Genomic DNA, 8516 nt, shown 5'->3' with positions numbered 1-8516 from the left:
AAAAAAAAAACTTTTTTAAACTGACAATGAGAATTTTGACTTTTGAGTGCACTTTATGCTTAAAAATCATTTTTTCAGCCAAAAGTGACAAAAGTGTCAAAAAAAGCGTTTTCAGCTCTGGATATGACTTTTGAATTCTCAACTTACAATGTGACAAAAAATAATACTTTCTTTAAATTGCGAATGAGAACTTTGACTTTTGAGTGCACTTTGTTCTTAAAAATCATTTTGTCAGTCAAAAATGTCAAAAAGCTTTTTCGGATCTGAGTATGACTGTTTTGAATTTTCAACTTACAATGTGACAAAAATAACAATTTTTTAAACTGCCAATGAGAATTTCGTCTTTTGAGTTCACTTTATGCTTAAAAATCATGTTTTCAGCCAAAAGTGACAAAAGTGTCAAAAAAAGCGTTTTCGGCTCTGAGTATGACTTATAAATTTTCAACTTACAATGTGAAAAAAAATAACACTTTTTTAAACTGCAAATGAGAACTTTGACTTTTGAGTGCACTTTGTGCTTAAAAATCATTTTGTCACTCAAAAGTGCCAAAAGTGTCAAAAAAGCCTTTTTGGCTCTGGATATGACTGTTTTGACTGCTCAACTTTCAATGTGACAAAAAATTACACTTTTTTAAACTGCCAATGAGAATTTTGACTTTTGAGTGCACTTTATGCTTAAAAATCATTTTTTCAGCCAAAACTGTCAAAAAAGCCTTTTTGGCTCTGAGTATGACTTATAAATTTTCACCTTACAATGTGACAAAAAATAACACTTTTTTAAACTGCAAATGAGAACTTTGACTTTTGAGTGCACTTTGTGCTTAAAAATAATTTTGTCACTCAAAAAAGCCAAAAGTGTCAAAAAAGCCTTTTTGGCTCTGGATATGACTGTTTTGACTGCTCAACTTACAATGTGACAAAAAATAACACTTTTTTAAACTGCCAATGAGAATTTTGACTTTTGAGTGCACTTTATGCTTAAAGAAACATTTTGTTAGCCAAAAGTGTCAAAAAAGCCTTTTTGGCTCTGGATATGACTGTTTTGACTGCTCAACTTACAATATGACAAAAAATAACACTTTTTTTAAACTGCCAATAAGAATTTTGACTTTTGAGTGCACTTTGTGCTTAAAAATCATTTTGTCACTCAAAAGTGTCAAAAAAGCGTTTTCGGCTCTGAGTATGACTTAAAAATTTTCAACTTACAAGGTGACAAAAAATAACACTTTTTTTAAACTGCAAATGAGAACTTTGACTTTTGAGTGCACTTTGTGCTTAAAAATCATTTTGTCAGTCAAAAGTGCCAGAAGTGTCAAAAAAGCATTTACGGCTCTGGATATGACTGTTTTGACAGCTCAACTTACAATGTGACAAAAAATAACACTTTTTTAAACTGCCAATGAGAATTTTGACTTTTGAGTGCACTTTATGCTTAAAGAAACATTTTGTTAGCCAAAAGTGTCAAAAAAGCCTTTTTGGCTCTGGATATGACTGTTTTGACTGCTCAACTTACAATGTGACAAAAAATAACACTTTTTTTAAACTGCCAATAAGAATTTTGACTTTTGAGTGCACTTTGTGCTTAAAAATCATTTTGTCACTCAAAAGTGTCAAAAAAGCGTTTTCGGCTCTGGATATGACTGTTTTGACTGCTCAACTTACAATGTGACAAAAAATAACACTTTTTTTAAACTGCAAATGAGAACTTTGACTTTTGAGTGCACTTTGTGCTTAAAAATCATTTTTTCAGTCAAAAGTGCCAAAAGTGTCAAAAAAGCCTTTTTGGCTCTGGATATGACTGTTTTGACTGCTCAACTTTCAATGTGACAAAAAATTACACTTTTTTAAATTGCCAATGAGAATTTTGACTTTTGAGTGCACTTTATGCTTAAAAATCATTTTTTCAGCCAAAACTGTCAAAAAAGCCTTTTTGGCTCTGAGTATGACTTATAAATTTTCACCTTACAATGTGACAAAAAATAACACTTTTTTAAACTGCAAATGAGAACTTTGACTTTTGAGTGCACTTTGTGCTTAAAAATAATTTTGTCACTCAAAAAAGCCAAAAGTGTCAAAAAAGCCTTTTTGGCTCTGGATATGACTGTTTTGACTGCTCAACTTACAATGTGACAAAAAATAACACTTTTTTAAACTGCCAATGAGAATTTTGACTTTTGAGTGCACTTTATGCTTAAAGAAACATTTTGTTAGCCAAAAGTGTCAAAAAAGCCTTTTTGGCTCTGGATATGACTGTTTTGACTGCTCAACTTACAATATGACAAAAAATAACACTTTTTTTTAAACTGCCAATAAGAATTTTGACTTTTGAGTGCACTTTGTGCTTAAAAATCATTTTGTCACTCAAAAGTGCCAGAAGTGTCAAAAAAGCATTTACGGCTCTGGATATGACTGTTTTGACAGCTCAACTTACAATGTGACAAAAAAAAAAACTTTTTTAAACTGACAATGAGAATTTTGACTTTTGAGTGCACTTTATGCTTAAAAATCATTTTTTCAGCCAAAACTGTCAAAAAAGCGTTTTTGGCTCTGAGTATGACTTATAAATTTTCACCTTACAATGTTACAAAAAATAACACTTTTTCAAACTGCAAATGAGAACTTTGACTTTTGAGTGCACTTTGTGCTTAAAAATCATTTTGTCACTCAAAAGTGCCAAAAGTGTCAAAAAAGCCTGTTTGGCTCTGGATATGACTGTTTTGACTGCTCAACTTACAATGTGACAAAAAATAACACTTTTTTAAACTGCCAATGAGAATTTTGACTTTTGAGTGCACTTTATGCTTAAAGAAACATTTTGTTAGCCAAAAGTGTCAAAAAAGCCTTTTTGGCTCTGGATATGACTGTTTTGACTGCTCAACTTACAATGTGACAAAAAATAACACTTTTTTTAAACTGCCAATAAGAATTTTGACTTTTGAGTGCACTTTGTGCTTAAAAATCATTTTGTCACTCAAAAGTGTCAAAAAAGCGTTTTCGGCTCTGAGTATGACTTATAAATTTTCAACTTACAATGTGACAAAAAATAACACTTTTTTAAACTGCAAATGAGAACTTTGACTTTTGAGTGCACTTTGTGCTTAAAAATCATTTTGTCAGTCAAAAGTGCCAAAAGTGTCAAAAAAGCATTTCAGTCAGACAACTCTTGCAGTAAGAAATATTTATTTGACATTTTTCCACATTCTTTAAGTTGGCATTCACATATTTTCGTTTTGGCATAAGGCTCCGTTCAATTCCATAAAACGTCCATAAAATTCCATAACATTTCAATAAAACTTTTCGGGTAACAAAACCCCCCTTTACGGAGCCCACAGGTGGAAGCCGGGGAGGAGGGTGGGGCGAAGAATGAGATCTGAAGGTAAGAAAGAATGAACAACTGCGCACCTGGCTTAAATAGGACGCTGAGCAGGTGAGTTAATTAACTGAACCGCCCTAGAGTATTTACCTGTAAAACACTGCAGCGAGTATCTGCCCGAAATACGATAAATCGTCATTTCAGTCAGACAACTCTTGCAGTAAGAAATATTTATTTGACATTTTTCCACATTCTTTAAGTTGGCATTCACATATTTTCGTTTTGGCATAAGGCTCCGTTCAATTCCATAAAACTTCCATAAAATTCCATAACATTTCCATAAAACTTTTCGGGTAACAAAACCCCCAACACTAAAATCATCCAGAAGAAGAGAAAATGTGAATGTATAATCAGTGTGTAATAAAATGGGGTGTGTTTTCGGCAGCATTCCATTTTCATTTCATTTCCCAGTATGACTGCTATGTGTGACCCGGCACCATTGACCGTTTGGGCCGCCCCCGTTCGAGTACAGCGCCACGAAGGGAACATGCTAACTAGTGGATCTACTATGTGTGACCCGGCACCATTGACCGTTTGGGCCGCCCCCGTTCGAGTACAGCGCCACGAAGGGAACATGCTATCTAGTGGATCTGCTATGTGTGACCCGGCACCATTGACCGTTTGGGCCGCCCCCGTTCGAGTACAGCGCCACGAAGGGAACATGCTAACTAGTGGATCTACTATGTGTGACCCGGCACCATTGACCGTTGGGCCGCCCCCGTTCGAGTACAGCGCCACGAAGGGAACATGCTATCTAGTGGATTTGCTATGTGTGACCCGGCACCATTGACCGTTGGGCCGCCCCCGTTCGAGTACAGCGCCACGAAGGGGACATGCTATCTAGTGGATCTGCTATGTGTGACCAGGCACCATTGACCGTTGGGCCGCCCCGTTCGAGTACAGCGCCACGAAGGGGACATGCTATCTAGTGGATCTGCTATGTGTGACCCGGCACCATTGACGGTAGGGTCGCTCCCGTTCGTGGAGACCACTAGAGGAACATACTATCTGAAAGAGAGAGGGAAAGAAATAAGAGAGCCAACATAGAATTACTTATACCTGATCTTAGAACGTAAGCTCACTTCCGCAAAACGCTGTACAGAACTATAATTTAAACCGCCAAAACAACCCGTATGATACACCCCCAACACTAAAATCATCCAGAAGAAGAGAAAATGTGAATGTAAAATCAGTGTGTAATAAAATGGGGTGTGTTTTCGGCAGCATTCCATTTTCATTTCATTTCCCAGTATGACTGCTATGTGTGACCCGGCACCATTGACCGTTTGGGCCGCCCCCTTCTTTCCATTTCTTTTATCCGAGTTCAGCGCTACGAAGGGGACATACTATCTAATGGATCTGCTATGTGTGACCCGGCACCTCTGACCGTTGGGCCGCCCCCTTCTTTTTATTTCTTCCATTCGAGTTCAGTGCCACGAAGGGGACACACTATCTAGTGGACCTGCCATGTGTGACCCGGCACCTTTGACCGTAGGGCCGCCCCCATTCGAGTACTGCGCCTCGAAGGGGACACACTATCTGGTGGATCTGCTATGTGTGACCCGGCACCTTTGACCGTTGGGCCGCCCCCATTCGAGTACAGCGCCTCGAAGGGGACACACTATCTAGTGGAACTGCTATGTGTGACCCGGCACCTTTGACCGTTGGGCCGCCCCCGTTCGAGTACAGCGCCTCGAAGGGGACACACTATCTAGTGGAACTGCTATGCGTGACCCGGCACCTTTGACTGTTGGGCCGCCCCCGTTCGAGTACAGCGCCTCGAAGGGGACACACTATCTAGTGGAACTGCTATGTGTGACCCGGCACCTTTGACCGTTGGGCCGCTCCCGTTCGTGAACCACTAGGGGAACATACTATCTGCAAGAGAGAGAGAGAGAGAGCCAAACAAAGGAAACGAAACAAAACAAAGCAGGGAGCCAACATAAGAATCACTCATACCTAATTTTTTAAGAACATAAATCCACATCCGCAAAACGCTGTGCAGAACTATAATTTGAACCGCCAAGAACAACCCGTATGAAGACACTACCTAACATCCAATCCAAGCTTCCAAAAGCATGCTAAACATGCTTAAGTACATCCATTATTCGTAGCTTCCATCAAATACTAAGAACGAGCTTAACAGCTATAAATGTTATTTCATTTGGTATACTACTTAACGAGCTTAATCCAACGACAGGAATACGAACGAGCTTAACTGCCATAATGTTTCCCCATTTGGCATACCATAATACGAGCTCAGAACATCCATTTATTCGAAGATTTCCATCTAAGTATCAAGAACAACCTCAACGCCATATGTCCGAAGCCTAATTGGCGTAATTGAGCTTAGAAACCAAAATTTTTCGAGCTCCATCGCATACTATAATACACTTTAGAACATCCTAAATTTTTTTCAGGCTTCCACCTGGCTATAATCTTCTTTTAACATCTACAATCAAAGAATTTACATTCATTCTGCGGTTGACATTGATTAATTAATTCAGTCAGAAGTGTCATTGGAATGCAGAGGAGGTCCAACGCCCCGTCACTTTCAGTGCAGCAATAGGTACGTCGAGCAGTCATCGTTGCAGCACCAGATCAAGGAATGCATGGGTGACATCATTTCCTGGAAACGGAGAAGCTGATCGGGGCGTAGGGGTTCGCAGGCTCAGGATGCGATGCATAGATAAAAAAACAAAGCAGTATTAGTCTTGACAAGAATATATAAATAACCCAGAAACTGATTGAGATAAATTAAATAACAGTGCTTTTAAAAAACAAATCTGAGAAAGTGAAATTTAGTAGATAGTTAAGGTAACGACCCATTGTGGATTTATCGCACCCTAGAAACCACCATAATTACAAATTCCAACAGTGAAATAATAGTGAAATATATGACCTGCACGAAATCTTAACACCAATTTTTTATATATTCCAATGATGACAAAAGTAACCTTTGACAGTTTCAGAGGGACGCACCTTCAGGAGGCCATCGAGGAGTAGGAGTAGTAGATGGGAAGAGTAGCCAAGGAGATTTGTAGATGAGGAAGGTCAACATCCCACGTAGCAGAGGATTACAGCTCGGCTGGATTTGATGCCTTGTATATGATATTAATGGTTCTCAAATTTTTTTATTTAGCCAAGGGCGACTGGATACTGCAAAAGAGAACTTGAGAGCCATGAGGGATCATAGGTTTTGATATTATTTTTGCTAGACTGAACCTTAAGCATTCAGAGGCGGAGTATAACAAGCCTCTAAATGGGGATGCATCTAGCAGAGTGCCATCTGCTTAGAAAAGCAGACCGAAGACTGACTTGCGGACACAAGATTTAACTCTTGAACTAAGCTTGAGAGCGCAAGTGATATATTTCCTATGGTCAGGGTAGAAGTTGCTCAAGGTGTTATTTAAACATTAACCAAGTCAACCGATGACACAATACTATCATTCAATATTGAAACAGCCTTTATATAATCTCCAAGGATGAAATAACCGGACGACCCCTTAAGAACCATCAGAGCTGTAGATTCTGGCGGCCGGACAAACACAAACCACTCTTCTTAAATCCTTTTCCCCCAAACCAGAAGGCGCAGACACAGGAGAACAAGTGGAGGGAGCCTGAGGACACAGTCATCACAAAACCACTCCAGGCATAGAGAGGGAAAGATCAAACGAAAAACACGAAAATCCAGAACAGGAACACGCGGCCCAGAATCGAACTACCCCCAGCCGAGAAAACAAGGCCGCGACGAGACCGACACACTCACTAATGCGGCCGACGCAAGTCCCTGAGGACAGGGCAGGACCCACTGGGGTACACAGAGCAGGGAAAAAACAGGCGGAGCAGAACCAGATGCAGAATGTGCGGGGGCAATGAACGAGGATCGCTGAGTGAATAAAATGAGCCATAGACGCTGCATAAGAGAGACCAATCATAGGGAAAAATGTCCACAGAGCCGAGACGGGTCCAAGAGACACTGATTCACATTCTAACTAACCAGCAGCTACAACAACGAAGAAAACAAACAGAAGAACCGCCATAATAATAAAGCCAGCATCAAATTAAAGATAAGATTTACACACAGCTCCCAAAGAACAAAACAGCAACAGAAAACAAATGCTAAAAGCCACGATAAATTCAGCCAGCATGAGAAACCTGTCCAAACGAGGACTGCCAGCCTTCACAACCACAGAAAGGACCCCACAACCCCTGAAAAACAACCGGACGATGCAGAACTACGCAGCAGAAAAGGAATCAGAAGTGCATCAAGAAGGACCCGGAGACAAAAACTACAATTCCCAGGGTCCTTAGGCGCGTGACGTCACCGAAGTAAACAGGAAGAAAAACGCAGCCTTAGAAAACTACACGGGAAAGGACTGATTGCCGCTCACCGCAGAAAGTCGGCTGACCACGGCAAACGAGAAGACCCGGACTGCTCCTGATCGGGGGCCACGGACATCCCGAACATCGCGGAAAGCACACCCCCTGCAGATGCACGCGACCGCGGCGAAACGAACGCGCTGTGCGCCGTCAGCCGCCCGCGGATCACTGCAAAGCAGAGCAGACGCGGCGAAACGAAAACCCCACATCATAAAAAACGGGGATCATCCATCCGAAGAACGGTGGGAACACAGCAAGACGCCGAAAAAGACGGAGACCCGCGGGCACTGAGACCGGCGAAGAATGAGCTCTGAAGGTAAGAAAGAATGAACAACTGCGCACCTGGCTTAAATAGGACGCTGAGCAGGTGAGTTAATTAACTGAACCGCCCTAGAGTATTTACCTGTAAAACACTGCAGCGAGTATCTGCCCGAAATACGATAAATCGTCATTTACGGCTCTGGATATGACTGTTTTGACAGCTCAACTTACAATGTGACAAAAAAAAAAACTTTTTTAAACTGCCAATGAGAATTTCGTCTTTTGAGTGCACTTTATGCTTAAAAATCATGTTTTCAGCCAAAAGTGACAAAAGTGTCAAAAAAAGCGTTTTCGGCTCTGAGTATGACTTATAAATTTTCAACTTACAATGTGACAAAAATAACCCTTTTTTAAACTGCCAATGAGAATTTCGTCTTTTGAGTGCACTTTATGCTTAAAAATCATGTTTTCAGCCAAAAGTGACAAAAGTGTCAAAAAA

The 8516-nt window shown here is 40.3% G+C and overlaps 1 long non-coding RNA gene across 1 annotated transcript; it reads right to left on the bottom strand.

Annotated features, from left to right (window-relative positions):
- Positions 1-3528: 3528 nt before the first annotated feature.
- On the bottom strand, positions 3529-8204 carry LOC144993882 (uncharacterized). The gene is made up of 2 exons (XR_013657158.1): positions 4857-8204; positions 3529-4753 (listed from the first exon to the last, which is right to left on the bottom strand). It is a non-coding gene; the product is annotated as an uncharacterized LOC144993882 (long non-coding RNA).
- Between the last annotated feature and the right edge of the window lie 312 nt (positions 8205-8516).

The sequence above is a fragment of the Oryzias latipes genome, chromosome 7, assembly GCF_053564925.1.
Source record: "Oryzias latipes strain Hd-rR chromosome 7, Olatipes_Hd-rR_3.1".
Taxonomy (NCBI): Eukaryota; Metazoa; Chordata; class Actinopteri; order Beloniformes; family Adrianichthyidae; genus Oryzias; species Oryzias latipes.
This window is presented reverse-complemented; position numbering and strand designations above follow the sequence as displayed.